Below are 20,840 nucleotides of genomic sequence, written 5' to 3'. Positions count from 1 at the left end.
TTGCTAAATAAGCAAAATGTCATACACACTTCAATAATAGAGGCAAACTTTTCCCTCTATTGTATACGATTGTTATGAATCTTTGTAATCGAAAGCACACTTGTTACCCCTCCAGGGCACCTGGAAGAAGCATGGTGTAATGGGGAGACCACTGAGGTGAGATAAAAATAGGTTCAAACTTTAGTGCCATTGTTTATCATTAAGAAGCTTTTCTTTCTTTTTTTTTTTTTTTTTGAATAAGTTCCTCACATATCAAATGGATATATTAAAATAATGTGTAGTGTATATTAGGCAGTCTATGAATCTACAGTAAAATCATCTCTGTGGTAGATTTTAAAAATGGCCACAAATTCTTTTCTGCCCTGGATCCAATCAAAAGTTTTTCTCCAACCCTTTTGTTTGGACTAATCCTGTATTTGCTTTGACCAATGGCATAGTTGCAAAGGTAACACAAGCAGAAAGAGGGAAAAGTATTTATTCACTGGGGCCCACTAGTTTGATTCTCTTGGAACAAAGCTGCCATATAAACAAGCCCATGCTAGCCTAGTGGAGGATGAGAGTTCATGCGGAGAGAGTTCCCAGACACAACAGCCAAACCTGACTCAGACCAGAAAGATTACTCAGCTGAGACCAGCACAAATTACTAATCTGCAGATTTGTGAGATAATAAATGTTTGTTGTTTAAAGTCATTAAACTGTAGGATGGCTTGTGAACTCAGCAAGAACTAAATTATATAATGTCCCACTAGGAAGGTTAAGCTGCTAAAACTGCCTGTGGCAAAGCAATTTGTAACTAAAAACTTCAGACTTTATGAGAAAAAGAGGAAAATCTGGTATCTTAAGTGAACCTGTGAAAAAATCTTATAAATGTATTTAGTCTCTAAAACAAAGCTAAAAGTCTCTCCCATCAAATTACATTTCACATAAACCAAACTACTGTAACAAGAACCCAGGACTCACAGTCTGGGGAGGGTTTACAAATGAAAAAATTACCACGAACCTGAATAGTCTCTCACACATACGCATTATCTTTTCAAAATATATGTAGATGATGTGGAGAATAGCAAAATAGAATCGCATTTAAAAGTGTTACCAAGTCCATGTAGGTGATTTGTCATTATGTTCTTAATCAGTGGGAATTCAACTAAATTTTTGGACAATTGGATATTGCATCCTCAAAACCAACGGTAAAAACATGTTTTGATACATTCTAGGAAATAGATTATTGACTGAATAGCCTATGATTCAAGAACATTTTTAACTTTGTTAGATGTGATAATGGAGTTGTGGTTACATTTTTTTCTTTTAAAGGTTCTTTTTTTGAGATATACCCAATAACATGGTGTGGAAATTGCTTTAAAATATTTCAGCAAAGGAAACAAAGGAGAGAAAAAGGAATAGTGGCAAAAATAGCAAACTATTGATGTGCTGAATCTAGGTTTTTATATAGAGGTTCCATTGTACTATTCACTCTATTTTTTGTGAATGTTTGTCATTTTTCATTGATTTTTTAAAAAAAAGTTTAAGTGAGTCATTATGCTAAAATCTTGGTAACCATGGAATTAGATAACTTTGAAAAATAGAGTAAATATTTTTTAAGAAAAAGAACATAAGAAAAACTTAATTTTGTATTTCTTAAAAGGGTTATCTCAGGATGTTTTCTCGATAAGCTGCTGGTCCCATGACCAAGTAACCAGGTTACCAAGAATGTATATGGTAGTCCTACGACTTGTGTAGAGTCAATTTCCAGTACAGAATCAAGCATTTCAAAATAGCAGTAAAAGAAGCAATCTTGAGTGGTTTCTCAAGTACACCCCAAAGATTATGGATGATAAAAACCATCACTGTCGAAGAGCAGACTGGGAATCTGTTTTATTCCTCAGGTAAAATAATAGTCTCAGAAACCGAGGATTACAAATTTTTCAAGAAGGAAAGCAACTTAGAATTTATAATAGATCACCTATATGCAAATGGCTTATAATTTTTGGAAGTAAAGCATTACCCATTTAAAAAGCTGGCATTGATTCTTTTCAAATAATCATAGCCATAGAATCAGCAAGGTGAATAGGTTTACCAAGATTAGAGGCTATCACTCAGACAAGAAATTCAAACATGCTTAATGAGTTCTCTTGGAGGAAAAGAAGAAAAAGGAAAAAGAAAACAACCACAGGTTCTTTCTTTTTAATTTGAGTTTTACTAGGTTACAATTGTCACCTGTGCCCAATCAGAAAGCTGTCCCAAGGACAGCAAATTTCAGGGCAATTATGATATTTTAAAATAAAGAAGAGAAATAAGTCAACTGGTTATTCTTTGTTTCCCTCACCTCATTACTAACTTAGGTAACCAGCCATCAGAAATTGGTCATCATTCCCAATGCTGACGACCAAACCTAGAACCTCCTCGAAAAATGTGTCACACTTGAGATTTATGGAAAACAATGAATTCATAGTATTAGTTAAATTTTATGAGATGCCAGGTTGCTTCTTTTCAATTCCATTTTAAATACTAAACTAAACAATATGAAACATTTTATTATGCTCATTTGGTTTTTATTTCTTATTTTTCTTTTGTTTAAACTTCTAACAGCCCATATCAAACAGAAACTTAAAGGCCCAACATATGGTTACCCAAATATAAATGGTCGACCTGGTCTCAGTTTACCCATGCTCTATTTATTAGAACATTCCTCTATCATTCATAATCCATTTCCTCAACAAAATACAGAAGGTGCCAAAAAAATGTATACACATTTTAACAAAGGAAAAAACTGTGTTAAAATTGTAATACTCAATATATACTGATAACAAAAGATGAATATAAGTCACGTTTGACTTCTGCAATTACAAGAGGTGCTCAAAGTGGTTAACATCAGCATAACTTTAATAGTTTTCTTCCTTTCTTAAAATGTGTATAGATTTTTTTGGCACCATCTGTATTTATGTCACCTTTCTTTTAAACACGAACATCTTGTGCTAGTTGTTAAGAATACAAAAATGAATAAGTGTAATCTTTACGTTTAAGGGGCTTTAATACAAATGGGAGCAGCTGATAGGAAAACAACAAAACTACAACAGCTAAGTGCTACAGTAGAAATATGAAAATATATGGTTTCAGCAGACATAATGAGAATGCACTACTGCCCACTTCATCTTACATTTATAAAATAACAATTTCAGGATTCTGGAATTGTACAGGTACTTCTTATCAACATCTAAGATACAAAGAGAGAGAAAATATGTCAGTGGGGGAAAAAGGCAAACTAATTTTCAAAAAACTTTACTCAATCATTCAACCCAAAGTTTTTGGGATCTTCTGGCTTTGAACCAACGTGCACTAGGGACAGAATTTTTGTTTGCAACATGTCAGTTATTTATACTGTGGCATAAGCCATAGGATTCCAAATAAGACAAAACAAAACAAACAAACAAAAACATAAAACATGAGGGATGTAGAATCCTGAATCCACAAATTTTTCCATACTTTCTCAGGCATTTCTCAGGCAACTTCTCTTTCAGTTCCTGACGTATTTTGTTTCAGAGCCCAATCCCCTTTTGTTTTTCTCTATCTGGATTTTATAAACCAGTCCTAGACTCTTTCCTTTAATGCTAGCGAAACCTCCCTAGGGCACTGCCTCTGGTAATTACCTCTAGAATCACAACTTCAACTACTCCCTAATACCAAGGGCAGGCCTGCGGACACTGCTGGTCAAATTCCCCTGGTCTCCTATCCCTTGGGAAGGGGAAGGAGAGATGCTACCGAATGGCATTGTCATCACCTTGTCTGTCTAGACTGTTCTAGACAGAATTATAATACACACAGAGTTTACCTTTGGCCTTATGACACCTTTTTCTGTGCATATCTCCCTACATTTTGCCTGTTCTCTTTCCTATTGAAAGCGTCCAGCATTGTCGTGCTTCTTGGCTCTCTGGTACACACACTTCATCATTCTCCCAACCAAAGTGCCCAATGTTCCAGACTTTTCCAACTTCTTTTTCCAATTTTTGATCCCCATATAAATGCATGCTTCATCCTTTCAGGATTCAATTTCTGCCAAGAAATTCTGGCTAACCTATGAGCATAAGAGAATAATTCTCAAGCACATGTAAGACAACTTTAGGATTCCCAGAAATTCTGGAGAAGAATTTGAGGATGGCTGGAATTCCCAAAGAGCGGGAGGAAGCTGATCTATGTTTACTTGCAAGTTGGTGAATAATGGGTTTCACTAAATAGTCAACAAAACTTAGGAAAGATTCGAAAACAATGAGAAGATTTAAAGCATCCCCTTCATCTATCTTTTATCAATTAACACTGTACCTGACACTTAGTAGGCGCTTAATAAGTATTTATTCACTGACGAATAAGTATTTGTTACTGCTCGCGGAGGCCAAAGGATACGGGGTCAAAGCTTTGAGAGGCAAAAAGATTGGCTAAAGGCTGAGGAAAAACAGCAGTCACATAAACTAAACTAAAGAGCAAGATGAATACAGTTTCCTTCAGTGGATTTACAAGAATGCCTCACTAGGTGCTTGCCTAGAAGTACCCAATTATTGTTGAAATTTATTCAGTTTAAAGAGAAAACTCCATCAACCCTTTGCTTTCCTCCTTCTTTTCAATAATACTCGTTTGTCTTCTTACTGGCAATACGATAAAGGAACACGAGAGGGCGTTCCATTTTAACTGTTCTGAATCCCTTTAAAATCTAATTCCTTGTCAGAGTACCAAATCTCAATGGAGTGGACAATTCATCAAAGAACTAGTCCACAAAATAAAGTTAGAAGTAACATGCCTTGTAGAGAAGCTTTGGTGTGATTTATTATCCTTCAATATTAATATTTTACTTCCCACAGAATTTGTGCAAACTGAATAAATGCTGAGCATGCTAAATCTAAAAGAGAGCCAGTACAAATCACAAGATTCTAACGTCTATGCGTTAAGTGTATAAAACTTTAGAATACTGCGGTTTCGCTGCCAGAAGCTGCAGCTTCGCTGCCGGAAATAGGCATCTTTTCTGCAACTACCTACTATGTAAGTGTTGGGGAAAGAATTACAGGAAGCACGTATATTGCTATATATGAACAAGAACACATACATGTATGTGCGTGCCTATATACGTATATGTATATGCATGTGTGGATTTGTACAAATCATGAGCTCTGCAAAAAACTATGACAATTCTCTCAAATATTAAAGTTACATATATTTCATCATTGATTTATATCAATTTTACTGGAAAGTAGGAATGAGAGCTTTGGTGACTAAAAGCTTAGCTGCACCTACAGGGTTTGTCACACATGGGGTGGGGGACACCATCCATCCTGAGGAAGGTGTTTCAAGCCACCTTCCACCCAGTGGCCATCTCTGCTCTCCCTCCTGCTAAACCTGGCCATATTGCCCTAACTCTAGCACACCTTATTTAATTATGTTTCACATAAATAAAACTGTCAGAAAGTACCAGAAATTAAGCACTTAAAAGCAGACTTCCAATGAGTTAATGAAAGTATATTTTCCCCCTGGTATCTCAATGATAAAGAAAACTGACTGGGATAACAAACTAGTATTTACTTTTATTCTTTTTTTTCCAACTGTAGGCCTCTTGTTACCTCCTCACAAAAGGGTATGGTGTCCTTAATACCTCTCTGAAAAATAAGCTAACACTGTTTGTTTTCTTCTTTCCCAGACTCCAAAGTTTTATTTTCTTTGAGGCTACATTTAATCTTCAGAAATTATTCTGTGACTCGTCATATAGTAACAATAAAGAGGATATGCAAAATACAACTGACTTAAAATGTTCAAGTAGTGAAGGGATTTTGACCTGTAAATAAAATCCTCTCAAACCTGAAAACATTTTAAATAATTTTAAAACAGAAAATAATTTATAGAATTCAAATAGTCAGTGATTACTAATTACTAATATTAGCAAAATCATTGGAGAGTCATCTAAATTAAATCTATAACAATCTGGGATTTGACAATAGTATATTCATAATTTCTACAGATGCCAAGGGACAAATATTATATCTGGGAAGTCTTACATCAGTATTTAACACCCTACAAGATGAATTAATCAAAATGACTGTTTCAAAAATTAACTGCATTTGGGGTTTCTTGGTAGAGACCATATTTTAACGTATCAGAAGGTTAGAGATTTTATACTCGCATAATTTCTATTCTAGTACATATTTCTTACTCATCATCCAATTTCCCTGAACCTCATTTTGTAAATTTGAATCAGTACTTAGAAAAAGAGAAAATATTATTAAATAACCAACATGAAAATGTATTTAACTTCATTACCAAAGAGATATACATTACAGCATATTATATAAAAAATAAAAATATGAAATATTTTTAAATCAATGAAATATCCAGTTTTAATGAGGATGTGATGAAACTAGTATATTCACATATTTCTTGTTTTAATAAATATTTCAGCAGCCATTTTGAAAAACAATTTTGCAATACACTTCAAAAAACAAGATTCTATTCATTCAGAGAGTCAAAAAGTAATTACTGAGTTTCTCTAACATCTAATATACAGGCTGGTTGGAAATACAATGGTTAACCTAACGTGACAACCTGGCCCTGTCTTCATGTTTTTGCAACCTGGCATTATTTTAAGTTAAAAGGAAACAGGTGTATGCACATGTATATTCTCTGATGTTCTCTGAACATAATTTAAATTCCCAACAATTGGAAAGGCAATAATTAAATTTTAGTTTATTGATATTCTGTAAAACTATATAACCACTAAAATGAGAATTATCAACAATTAGGAAAATGTTTCTGACATAATACTTACTGAATAAAAAAGTAGTAATTGATAATATGCCATGCATGTAAAAAAAAAACAAATATAAAAATCTAGATAAAATCTAGAAGGGAACTCAGAATAAAAGAATGAGATGAATTCAATATTTTATATTGTGTTTCCCATTATTTTTGTTTTATAGAATCATTTGAAAGCATTAATAACTGAGAAAAATAGCATCTTTTTCCATAATTAACATTATAGAACTTGCCATGGCTGTCTCACATGATGATTCTAAAAAATCTCATGTTTCTCAAACAATGTTTCATAAAACTTCTGTGTTCATTTTTTAAAATTGAATTTTAATTGTTTCTGGAAATTATTTAATCTATGATATCTTTTTTTGCTACTTATGATAATTTAAGCAGACTTTATATCTCATATTTTTCTATTATACCTTTATTTAATATTATTAATATTCTGGGGTCAAATGAGTATGGAAGTGCTAAGGTAATAGATATAGAAGTACTTTGAAACCTGTAAAATGCTTTGTAAATATAGGATTTTATTACTGTAGTGAATGGTTTCTTGAATCAACTTTTTTGTTGTTTATACTAAGAGGATTGATTTAATAAGAATTTTAACTTGGAAAAGTTTTTCTTCTGTTCCTTCTCATTATGAGTAAGAAAGACTGACCTCCCCAAAGGAATGTGAAGACACAGTTGGTTTATTGTGTTTAAAACAGATTTAGGGAATAACTGATAAAGCAAGCTCTTACATCATGAGAATTGTAAGCAGTGGGAAATCGTGTCCAGGATGTTCTACACACACACACACCATACAGTGCAACATCGCCTGAACCTAGACACATAGGAAAATCTGTTTTGATACAATTCTCTGGCAAAAAAGAAACATGTGAAATTAGAAAGAAGGTGTGTGCAAGGTATAGGGCGTGTTGGGCTGGGCAGCCTACCTTCAGCATTTGAGAAAAGGGGATAAGGATTTTAGTTCAAGGGATGATAAAAGTTTTGCTTACTATGTTTTGTTTATTTTGCTACTTATTTTCCCCAATGAGAATAGCAATAACAAATTTAGACTGCCAATTACTAAGGAAGTGGGGAGATGTGATTGTGTCTCACTGGCAGCTAGGCTCCTGGGGAGAGGAACTCCAGGGCAGTGCTGACAAGGAGAGGTGAGCAAGCTGAGACATGCACCTGGAGAAGGAAAAAGGAGAACCAGGAACCGCAGGAGGCAATTTGATTCCCCCTTTCCAATCCTAGTTTTTATGCCTTGTCTTTGGCTGGTTGAAACAGCTGGTTCCACTGTATAACGTTGAAAAGAAGTGGGCAACTTTGTCTTTTCACTTAAAATGTGAATTTTAAGTGCACACTTTAAAAATTGTCGAACATGCATGATGTTTGCTATGTTTTTTTGTATTCTTTTTTATATTCTATTATATTAAGGAAGTTGTTTTCCACTCCTTCTTTGCTAAGAGTTTTGAGAATGAGTGAAGGTTGGTTATATCAAGAGCTTTACCTGCATCTGAGATAATTGTATATTTATCTTTTTACTCTGTTAATATGTAAATTATTTTCCTTTTCTCCTGAAATATATTGTGTAATATTTCAAACATACAAACAGATATAAAAGTACATGTGGCCACCACCAAAAATAAGAATGAAAATTTGATTGAAGCGTACCACATGTCTACTTGACCAATTTTTCCTCTTTCTTAAAGATAATTGCTACACTCGTTTGAAGTTTATCATTTCCAACTCTCTCTCTCTCTCTCTCTCTCTCTCTCTCTCTCTCTCTCTCTCTCTCTCTCTGACACACACACTCCGTAAGCAATATAGCAATATATAGTATTGTTTTTAAGCTTTGTAGAAGTAGTGTCATGCTGTATGGATTCCTCTGAAACTTACTAGTTTCACTCACCATCATAGTTGTAAAGTTCACTCATTCATTTTCACCGCTATATAGTAAGCCATTTAGTGGCTATATCACAATTTTTATTCATTCTTCTGTTGTTCAACATGAAGGTGCTTCTTGTATTCCTTTAACGTAAACATGCTATTTTGAGCAATTTTGTCTATTTTCTTCGCATACATGACACAGAGTTTTTTTAGGGTTATAGGTATATGTGGAATTTCTGAGTCCTAAAGTATGTGTATCTTATCAAATCTCTCCGAGATGCTTTAAACAAGTCACACTTCAACCAGAAGGGTACAGTTTTAATGTTCTACATATTCCATGACAATAAGTATGTTAACCAAAGAAGAAGTTCAGGCTGTAATAAAAACCAAAAGGTATTTGTTTGAATAAAAGAATTGCAATCTGAGACACAAAGATTCAGGTAGTGACCCAGACTGCATTCCAGAGAGAAAGGCAGGGTTCATAAAGGCAAAAACCATGAAGTGCAATTCACTCATGCAATTGAAGGATTGAAGGCTACGTCGTTAACAGGAGCTGGTTCATTCTGATATGCAAATTAGGGAGGCAGACACTACCAGCAAGAAGTAAAATCCGTATATGTCCATGTAGACGTTGTTGCAGGATGTTTATGGCTCAGCCTTGAGCAGAGTTTAGCAACAGCTTGGCAACTTAATAGCAGCTCTGAGAACTGAGGCACAAATGTGCACTTCCTTAAGAGCTTCCTGATGCTAATGTAAGTAACTCTTAGCAATGTTTATTCCATTTTATTTTATCCATTATCAAGTATCAAAGTTTTGTTTTTTCCACAACCCGATAACTATGCAATTGCATACTCTTTTTTATTTTCCTTTACATATCCCATTTTTCTGGCAATGTCTTTTCACTTATTTATTAGCCATTTAATAAACCCTCTTCTTTCAATTGACCCGTTCATTATGTTCATCTGTTTACTGGATTGTTTGCACCTTATAGGTTGATTTTTAGGAATAATTTTTGTGTTCTGTATACAAGTCCTTGTTGCATATATGCATTAAAAATATTTTCCCCTTTTTTGTGGTTTGTATTTTTATTTAATTATAGGGTCTTATATATCACAAAATATATAAGTTTGGTACAATTAATTTAATCATTTGGTTATAATTTGTGCTTACTGTGCTTTGTTCAGAAAAACTTTTATAGCCTAAAATCATAAACACATTCTCATGTATTTCTCATGTATGTTTTTAAAATTTCATTTTTTAATTTTTTTATTAGATCTATAATACACCTTCAGTTTTGTATTTGTGTGTGTGTGTGTGTGTGTGTGTGTGTGTGAGATCCAGTTTTATTATTTTTTCCTTCTTCAACAATTGTCAGTACCATTTCTTGATTACTCACCCATTTCCACTCAGCTGCAAACCTTTCCAAAAGGAAAACTCGACAGTTGGGTAGATTCCTTGGTTAGCTATATGAAGCATTTGAGGAATAATGCCAGTTATTACACAAAACTCTTTCAGAAGATGGAGTAGGAAGAAACCCTTCCTAACTCAGTTTATGATGTCAGCATAACTCTGGTATCAAAACCTAACAAGAACACTATAAAAAGTGAATTATTAGCAAATTGAATCCAGAATATCTGAAAGGATAATGCATCATGGTCAAGTGGAATTTATCTGAGGAATATAAGATTATTATAGTATTCCTCCCAAAATTTAAATACAGACACCTCAGTGGTTGATGCCTGATTTTGTGTATGCTTCAAGGGGTGCTGGGAACTGAAGAGCTACTAAATCAGAATTTGTGTCCAAAAGTCTTTGACTGAAGAAGGGATAGGAGGAAGCTAGTGTCCTGTTACGGAAAGCCAGCTACCCTTAGGAGCAGCTGTGTAAAAAAAAAAAAAATCAGTTTTGGAGTCATTTACTCTGCTTTTGAAGTTTTCCAATACATAATATTTTAAATGTTGCCAACTTCTACTCTTTCTAGATATACGTTACTCTAGTTCATTTTTTAGAGCAATGTGAACATTCCGTTTATCAACTTGTTTCTAGTTCCTGCCAGTGGGGATTTCTCCCATTACCTTGACCTGTGCTCCACTGTCCATGGGCTGCAGAGTCAACTGCTACACACAATGCTATAAACAGCAGGGAAGTGGAGCCTTTTATAAGAATTGTTAGTGCTTGATTGTTGCAGTTCCAGCTCCTCTGCCTCTGCCATCTCACCCTAGGAATCAGATGCGTGCATCTGGGGAGTTGGAGGTGAGAGATGAAGAAACTTTATGGGGAAGAACTCATTTTAAGGAAAGAAGGAAGAGTTGAATAAGAGAGGAGGCTGGAGTATCTTTCCTATTAGTCCCTTGGATGGTCCTTCTGTCTATTTTCTATGATCCAGTACCAGAATAATACAGAGAGAGAGAGAGAGAGAGAAATCTAATTTCCATTTCATTGAAATTAGAACATCCATGAGACAAGCAAACTGTATTTTGTAATCTGCGCGGTGCAGGTCTAGTGAAGAGAGCCTGTTAAAATACAGACGAACACACTGTCCCAGGAATGGATGGAGATCAACCAATACCCGGGGCAGAGGAAGGGAAGGCGTGAGATTACTGTACAGGTGACAGGTATCCCTTAGCAACCAGGCTGTAGAACAGGAGAATGAAGATGCCTGTGAAACAGGAAGGTGGACATGGTAATGGAGAAGCACCAGTAAGAGATATACATGAGCCTCCTGCTATGGCGGCCCAGGCTGTTGCAGAGCAATTTCACATGGACCAGAGCTCCTGGAACTTTCTTGTTGGAGAGATTCTGGGAATAAAAATATTTAAAAACATCTGAAACAAGGTTTATGAGTCCGTGAACAGGGGTTCCACTTGTATTCCCACAGTGCCTAACCAGCTGCCTTGCTCGTGATGGTAAGTAAGTAGCTATTTATTGATTAATGATGTATTTTCCTGCTCTGCAAACTAGAGGAGTAGATTGTGATTCTGGCACTAGGGAGAAACTACAAGGATGTGCTATAAACTAGTGAGCTTCTAGTCTGGGAAAGAAAATAACAACAAAACTGGAGGAGCTATTTGGAAACAATAAATTATTTCAGCTAAACATCAGCTGGGTCAGTGCCAAATGAACTGCAGTTCTGGTTATCCTGAATAGAACTATGGGCTGAATTTCAGCATTAGAAGAAATGAGGTTGTTTAAAAAAAAAAAAAAAAAGGAAAACTAAACAGCTTGGTAGCTAAAGCACAAGCAGAATATGCTGTTTTTGCTACATAAGAGGTCTTGCGATAATTTTTCTTTTGTTTTTAATTCCTACTTACATAATAAACATTAATGTTTATTTTGAATGGTATGGCTAACAGAAAGAGTATTTATTTAGTAGTCTGTTTGTGTGGTTAAATACAAGATGTCTTAATAAAATTCAAATGCCTGGGTTAGCATTTTCCATAGACATTTTTAACTGTGAAATATGTAAGTTTTATGAAAACCAAAATTGTAAGTTTTGTTATGGGCAGGCGAATCTAATTGTATAGTGGGTATTCTGGATCTCTGACCAGTGATTCTTTTTTCCTCCCTTTGAAAAATGCCTTAATCACTGGGTGTGAATTCCATGTACTTGCCTGTAAGATTTTCTCAATAGTGGGATTAAGTCTTCAGAACACAAAATGACAAAACAAAAGCTGCAGGATGTGAGTGCCAAAAATCAAATGGAAAAATGGAGATAAGAAAAGTATTAAGAATTTTACTTTAAAATCAAAACAATGATTATACTTACTGAATATAACTTTCAGGTCATTATTTTTTTCCCTGAACTATTGTAATTGTCTTTTTTACTGGTCTCTCTGCTGCCAGTTTCCACTCACTCCAATTTCTCGTACACTCTACCCACAAATTATCTTCCTGTAGTTCAACTCTGATCGTGTCATTACTCAGCTCATAAACCTTTAATGACTCCTCATTATCTGAACAATGAAGTCCAAACTTGAGCTGGGCATTCAGTCTCCCAACTAGCTTTCCAATTCTGTCTTCCATTTTATGGTTCTCATAGTTCAGTTCCCTTTATGGCCCTTAGAGACCAATCAACTGGAACCACTCTTAGTTTACATGTACACCCTCCCTATCCCTACCTCTAATTATTTGGTTCCCTTGTTTCCAACACTGACAGTTTTTGTATATTTAATTTTTCCCTAACTTCACAAGCCATACCACTTGTGTGGACTGAACTGTGTGCCCTCAAACTCGATATGTTGAAGCCCTAATCGGTAAACTGACTATATTTGCAAATAAGGCCTTTAGGGAGTTAATTAAGATTAAATGAGATCATAAGGATGGGGCCCTGATCCTATAGGACTAGTGTCCTTAAAATAAGAAGAGGAAGAGACACCAGAGATCGCTCTTCCTCACCTCACACAGAAAGGCCTTGTGAGGACACAGCAAGAAGACAACCCTCTACAAATCAGGAAGAAAACTCCCATCAGAAACCAACTCTGACAGCACCTTGCTCTTGGACTTCTACCCTCCAGAACTGTGAGAAAATAAACTTCTCTTGATTAAGCCACCCAGTCTGTGCTATTTTGTTATAGCAGCCCTAGCTAGTTAATACACCACTTCCTCCGCAAATCTCTGATCGTCACCGTTTCCTGATGCCTGCTCAGGCTTATGGGGCATCCTGTTTTTCATAGTAACACTATACTATATTATAATATACTATAGTATACTGTCACTGTACTATAAATGTTGTATTTTATGCTGAATTGTCTCAATATCGAGGTTTCCACTCACTTCTTATAAGGGTCAGATAGTATATTTATCTAAACTTCTCCACAGGCAGCAAATTTTCAGTGTGAGGGTACTTCCATTTTTTTAATCTCCCAAAAGACCATAACAGTATTTTTTCTTTCTTTTTAAACAAAGGAAATAACTTTTATACAGTTCCAGGAGAGAAAAATGTGTCTCCATACCTTTCTATTCTAAATTTTGATCACTTTAGCAACAGTGGACAATCAGACTTCATCTTTTCCTATAAACCATCAAAAAAACGGAGTAGGTAAAATTCTACATTATTTTGTTTTGTTTTGTTTAAAAAAACTTACCTTTTTGGGATGATGCCAAGGGCAAAGCACTTACACTGCTCCTCAAATTTTCTATCTCTTACATTTTTTGTTTTGTTTTGCTTTTCTTCACCCTACTGCCTCATACTGTAAACCAGCATTAAAAAATGACAAAGGATGTGAAAGATACATGAGATTAGCAGAGGTGATGGGGTAGAGATGTGGAAGGAGTAAATTCCTACTCTATCAATTCTTGCTTCTGTGTCCCAACTTGTGAAGGTACAAGGGACATCCAACAGAAGCAAATTCAGAAATGGAACTAGGTGGCTGTGGCTTGCTACTTCTTTTCATCAATCTCACAGTTAACTGAGCAAATAGAAGGTTGGTTAAATTTTTACTCCAATGGGCAAACAATAGGCATCGTTTAGCCTCTTCTAACCCACAATCCTGCTTAGCAGGGTCCAAGTTTCTACTGCATATTTCTCTGCCATAGGAATCCCTGAAACAGCGCTCAATCTCTGGCTTTACTCCATTTTGCCATTCCCCAATGAGAACAGAAATATTCATACCTAGCAAGGGATCTTTGCCAGTTCTAGCAGAAACACCTAAAGAAATAAAGGGATCACAGTTTGTTTATCCTTACTCCTCCTTTCTCCAATGTAGCTAATCAGATCTATGGTAAATAACAGATGTTGTTAATAACATAGTAAAAGCCACTACTATGCCCATTTTTACAGGAGTGCAACTGAAGGATTTTCTGTGAATATGGTAACAAGTGACAAATTGGTCACGTCCATTTTCATGAAATGTTTTGACTGCTGAAGTTGTTCTATAGCAGTTCATTAAAAGACCCATAAAATATGTAAGTTTACATTCTATAAAAAGATCATCAGGAATTTCTTGGCCGATAGTATTCCTTCTATTAAGCATCTGTTTTCTATTTTCCAAAGGATTGTAGCTGTGGCTGTCCAATTGTATATTAAAAATAGTTGATTTAAGATGGATGAAAATGTTGTAATTTCTTATTAAAGATTAGTAACGCACCAATGAAGCTTCCTTAGAAGGCAACCAGCAATGTGTATGTAGCACATCTGCTTTCAAAATATTAAAAAATGATAAACACTCACCGATCCAATCCATCTGGTCTCTCCATCTGCATAATTGTCTTATTTTTAAAATGAGGACATGTACTAAGCTTGACATTACACAAAGCTGAAGAATTTTGCTCCTTGATTTCTAGGTGGTAATGAATGATTGAGGTCAATTTTAGAGGAATGTCATGTTTATTATTGCATATGTAGGCATTCTGGAAAATTGGTTAAAACCCAGTTCCAATATAACGTAGGCTGTCTTTGACTGGAAGTCGTGAGGGATGTCAATTGGATAGGACATTAAAAATCATAGACTAATGGTTTTGATTAAAGAGTGTCAAGAACTCAATAAAGAATATCTACTTTAACACCATTAACAGTAATTATAATTTATTGAGTGCTTAATTTGTGCCAGGTGCTAGGCTAAGCAATTTACAGGAATTATTTCATTTAGTTCTCATCACAACTCTTATTCACCCCATTTTAGAAAAGAAAACTGAGGCTCAGACAGATAAAAGTTTACTCAAGGCCACACAGCTAGTGCATGGTGAAGCCATGATTTATATTTGGGCAGTACGACTTCCGGCCCATTCTCATGCACTCTCTGTGATATGGCACACAAAATACCTTTGTAACTAATATCAGTCTTCTTAGCATTACCATTCTTTCCTAAAACTATATTTCTCAATGTCAAGAATCCTCCCCCAACCTGCACCTCATCCATAAATTCATTAAATGATAACAATAATGATGATAATAATCAACACTTGTTAGTATTACTGCATTTTAGATGCTGTTCTAAGCTCCATACAAATTAACTCACTTAATCCTCATAATAACTCTACAAGATAGGTACAATTACAACTCCCACTTTTCAAATAAGGAAAATGAGGCATAAGAGGTTAAATAACTTTCCCAAGTCTAACAACTAGGAAATAAAAGTTCCAAACTTTTAACTCAGGAATTCGGGCTCCAAGCCTGTACCTATATACTGCGTTAGGCATGTGCTAGGGGCCATGTTACGTGGTGGATGTATAAAAGGTGAATAAAACATGGTCAGCTTATTTCAGTTAGCATAACGTTTTCAACATGCCGTGTTGTAGCATGTGTCAGGATTTCAGTGGTTTTTATGGATGACTAGTATTCCATTGTATTAACATACCACATTTTGTTTATCCATTCATCTTTTGATGGGCACCTTTAAGCGACTGTGCATAACACTGCTGTGAACATTTGTATATGAGTATCTGCATCCTGTTTTCAATTATTCAGGGTATATAACAAGGAAAAGAATTGCTACATCACATAGTTAAAATGGCAAATTTTTATGTTGACATATATTTTTAACAAAAGAAAATAATATTTTTTAAAAAACCATGGTCTGTGTCGTTGGGGGAGTCATATTAATAAAACATGACAGAAATTTGAGCTAATAATTCGAGTAATATGGCATGTACTGTGTTGGCCTGTGCAAGGAGCTCTATGAACTGGAGCATGCACAATACTGTAGGGTATGGGACTTCAGGAAGACTCCAATGATGACATTTAGAAAAATTCTTAAAGGACAAGGAAATAATCTCAAGAATGATGGTGCTAGGAGTTAATAGGAGTGGGATGAAGCTGGTCAGGAGCGTGGAGAAAGAATTTCAGAGGAATTCTCATGAACAAAGTCTCAAAAAATATGCTTGAGCCCATTTTTTATGTGTTAACTTGACTGGGCCATGGAGTATCCAGATATTTGGTCAAACATGATTCTGGGTGTATCTGTGAGTGTTTAGATGAGATTAATATTGGAATCAGTAGAATGAGTAAGCCAGATTCTTTTCCCTAAAGGAGTGGACATTATCCAATCAGTTTAAGTTCTACATAGAGCTAAAAGGCTGATCTTTCCTGCACATATGAGGAAATTCCTGCTGCCTGTCACCTGAGCAGAGACATCAGTCTTTTCCTGCCTTCAGACTCAAACTGAAACCTAAGATCTTTCTGGGTCTCGAGCATGCACGCCTTTGGATTGGAATTGACACCATGAGCTCTCTTAGGTCTCCAGCTTGCCAACTGCAGATCTTGGGACTTCTTAGCCTTCATAATCCTGGGAGCCAATTCCTTATAATAAATCTCTGTATAAATATACATTTGGTTGGAGGACCCTGACTAATCCACTGACACATTGTAGTTTGTTGTAACTGTGTCTGAAGGTGAGTGGAGAGGATAGGAACGCTCTTCCATAGTTTCTCAAGTTAGAAACTACACTCCCATTTGACTGTTCTCTCTTCTTTACTTATTATCTGTTTCCAAATTCTGTCAAGTCATCTTCAAAAGAATGTCTTAGCTGTTGACTCTTTACTGTGACACTCAAGACCTTTTGGCATTTGACTTCATCTCCTCCTTCATGTCTGTACGTAATCTGTGCTTCAGCCATCCTTGGCTGAATGTTCCATCACATGCCCTTCCCTGACTCTGTATTTGCTCATGCTTCCGTCTCTGTCAGGGATACCATTTCCTCATCCCTGAGTGATTATATCAAACTCATATTTAAATTTTTATGAAACAATGCAAGCTCATAAGGGTAGAAAAATTCTCTGCTTTGTTGTTCACTGTTCTTTCCCAAATGTCTGGGATAGTGACTGGAATGAGAAAGAGACAGAGAGACAGAGAGAGAAGGGGAGAGAGAGAGAGAGAGAGAGAGAGAGAGAGAGAGAGAGAGAGAGAGAGAGAGAGAGAGAGAGACTAACAGAACTTGTGACTTAAGATGAATTGTAGGAGTGTTCAGCTCAAGCCATACCCTTCCTGGTCTTTCACATCAGTTCGAATTTATTCACATTTAAATCACTTGCAACTGGAAAAGCTCTGGCCAATCCACTATGTATAGAGGTTTAGCCATTAAAAGTATTAAAAGATATTTCTTGGAAAAAAAATTTATCACAGAATGAGGGTTCAGCATTCTCCACTGCCTCATGTTCTTCCCATCTTTTAAGATATATAAACACTAAAATTCTCCTGTAATCACAGGAGCACATTGAGCCATGGAGAATATCTTATCTCTGGATACTAAAAAAAAAAAAAAAAAATGTTCATTCAAAACTAAAAGAAATACCTTGTAGTCAATTCATGAGCCAACAATTCTTTTTTCGTTCTGTTTTGTTTCAGGCGTACAAAGCAATGTAATATATAACAGTTAGACATTTACACCCCTCGCTAAGTGATAACCACCCCATCAATCCACTACCCCTCTAACATCATGTATAGCTGTTACAATACCATTGACTATCTTTCTTATGCTGTACTCCACATCCAATGGATATATATATATATATATATATATATATATATATATATATAATTATAGTTGATATTCAAAATTATTCTACTTCAGCTTCAAATGTATAGCATATAGTGTATTCAGTCTATGAAGTGATCCCCCTGATAAGTTCAGTGCCCATCTGGCACCCTACATAATCTTTACAACATTATCGATTATATTCCCCATTGTTCATATCCCTGTAACTATATTGTGACTACTAATTTGCATTTTCTAATCCCTTCACCTTCTCCCCCATCCCCACCCCCTTACCATCTAACAACTGTCAGTTTTTTTCTCCGTATCTTTGAGTCTATTTCTGTGAGGTTAGCTTGCTTATTCTATTCTTTAGATTCCACATATAAGTGAGATCATATAGCATTTGTCTTTCTCAGTCTGACTTATTTCACTTAGCATAATATTGTCTAGGTCCATCCATGTTGTTGCAAATGGTAAGATTTCACTCCTTTTTATGGCTGAGTAATACTCCATTGTATAAATGTACCACAGTTTCTTTATTCAATCGTCTATCGATGGGCATTTCAGTTGTTTCCATGTCTCAGCTATTGTAAATAGCACGGCAATAAACATGGGGTGCATGTATTTTTTTGAATTAGTGTTTTGGTTTCCTTTGGATAGATACCCAGGAGTAGAATTGCTGGGTTGTAAGGTAGTTCCATTTTCAAGTTTTTGAAGTACCTCTATATTGTTTTCTATAATGGCTGCACCAATCTGCAATCCCACCAATAGTGCACAAGGGTTCCCTTTTCTCCACATCCTTGCCAACACTTGTTTGTTGATTTATTGATGATAGCCATTCTGACCGGGGTAAGGTAGTATTTTTTTTTCATTGTGGTTTTAATTTGCATTTCTCTAATGATTAGTGGTGTTGAGCATTTTTTCATATGTCTGTTGGCCATCTGTATGTGCTCTTTAGAGAAAGGTCTCTTCATGCCCTCTGCCCATTTTGTAATCGGTTTTGTTTTCTTTTCTTTTGTTTTTTGGTGTTGTATGAGTTTTTTTTTAAATAAATTTTGGATATTAACTCCTTATCAGATGTATCATTGGCAAAGATCTTCTCCCATTCAATAGGATGCATTTTTGTTTTACTGATGGTTTCCTTTGCTGTGAAAAAGTATTTTAGTTTAATGTAATCCCACAAGTTTATTTTTTTCTTTTACTCCCCTTGCCCAAGGGGATATATCAGAAAAAATATTACTAAGGGTAATGTCTATGAATTTACTTCTGATATTTTCTTCTGGGAGTTTTATAGTTTTGGGTCTTATTTTTAAGTCTTTAATCCATTTTGAATTTATTCTTGTATAAGGCATAAAAAGGAGGTCAAGTTTCACTTTTTTGTATGTATCTGTCCAGTTTCCCCAGCACCATTTATTGAATAGGCTGTCTTTACCCCAATGTAAATTTTTGCTTCCATTGTCATAGAATAAATGACCATGTCAGCATGGATATATTTCTGGGTTCTCCATTTTGTTCCATTTATCTATGTGACTATTTTTATTGCAGTACCATGCTGTTTTGATTACTGTAACTTTGTAGTATGATTTGATATCCGGTAGTGTGATACCTCCCCCTTTGTTCTTATTTATCTAGATTGCCATGGCTATTTGGGGTCTTTTATAGTTCCATATAAATTTTAGGATTATTTGTTCTAGTTCTGTGAAAAATGTCATTGGTAGTTCATTAGGGATTACATTGAATTTATATATTGCCTTAGGTAGTATGGACATTTTAACTATATTAATTCTTCCTATTCATGAACATGGCATATGTTTCCATTTATTTGTATCTTCTTTAATTTCTCTCTTCAATGTCTTATAATTTTCTGAGTACAGGTCTTTTGCTTCCTTTGTTAAACTTATTCCTAAATATTTTATTGTTTTTGAAGCAATTGTAAATGGGATTGTTTTCTTCATTTCTCCTGATAGTTTGTTACTGGTGTATTCAAATGCAACTGATTTCTCAATATTAATTTTGTATCCTGCTACTTTACCAAATTCATTTATCAGTTCTAATAGTTTTTTGGTGGAATCTTTGGGGTTTTCTATACATAGTATCATGTCATCTGAATATAATGACAATTTTACTTCCTTCTTTCCAAATTGAATGCCTTTTATTTCTTTTTCTTGTCTGATTGCTGTGACTAGAACTTCAAGTATGTTGAATGAAAGTGATGAAAGTGGGCATCCTTGTCTTATGAACCAACTATTCTTAAAATAGCTAACTACTCTTTCCATTTGAATATGAAGGTACTACTTTGGCTCTTTTCTACTGTGCCTAAAATAATCTGTTTTTATTATTAGTTCAATAACAATGATATGTTTACCATTAGTTTAAAACAAGTCTCATTATTTCACTGCTTTATAGGTGTCATTTATACAGTGAAGAAGGAAGAATAGAATAATATTAAGTTTTTAATATTGCAGAATTTAGGATTTAATATTTACTGACCTCTTTAAGAGTTCGCAGTTGTGTATTGATTTCATTATGTTTGATTTGTCTGTGCTGTTAAGGAGAAATAATAGTTAGTCTCATCACTTAGGACTTCTGCAATTATTATTTTTTCCCATTGTAGAGTGTAGTGAAAGAGTTTTCACATATTTTACATATTCTAAGTGTTAAACTTCCTTATTAAGTGAGCAAAACACTTTAGTCTTCAAAGAGGGAAACAGAAGTAGAAAGAAAAAGTCACCCCTAGACCTTGACCATGCTTGCTCCATCTGAGAG

This window comes from Rhinolophus sinicus, chromosome 2 (genome assembly GCF_057876585.1).
Source record: "Rhinolophus sinicus isolate RSI-liver-muscle chromosome 2, RSI-T2T, whole genome shotgun sequence".
In the NCBI taxonomy this organism is placed as follows: Eukaryota; Metazoa; Chordata; class Mammalia; order Chiroptera; family Rhinolophidae; genus Rhinolophus; species Rhinolophus sinicus.
The sequence above is the reverse complement of the archived record's forward strand: the minus strand, read 5'-3'. Positions refer to the sequence as shown.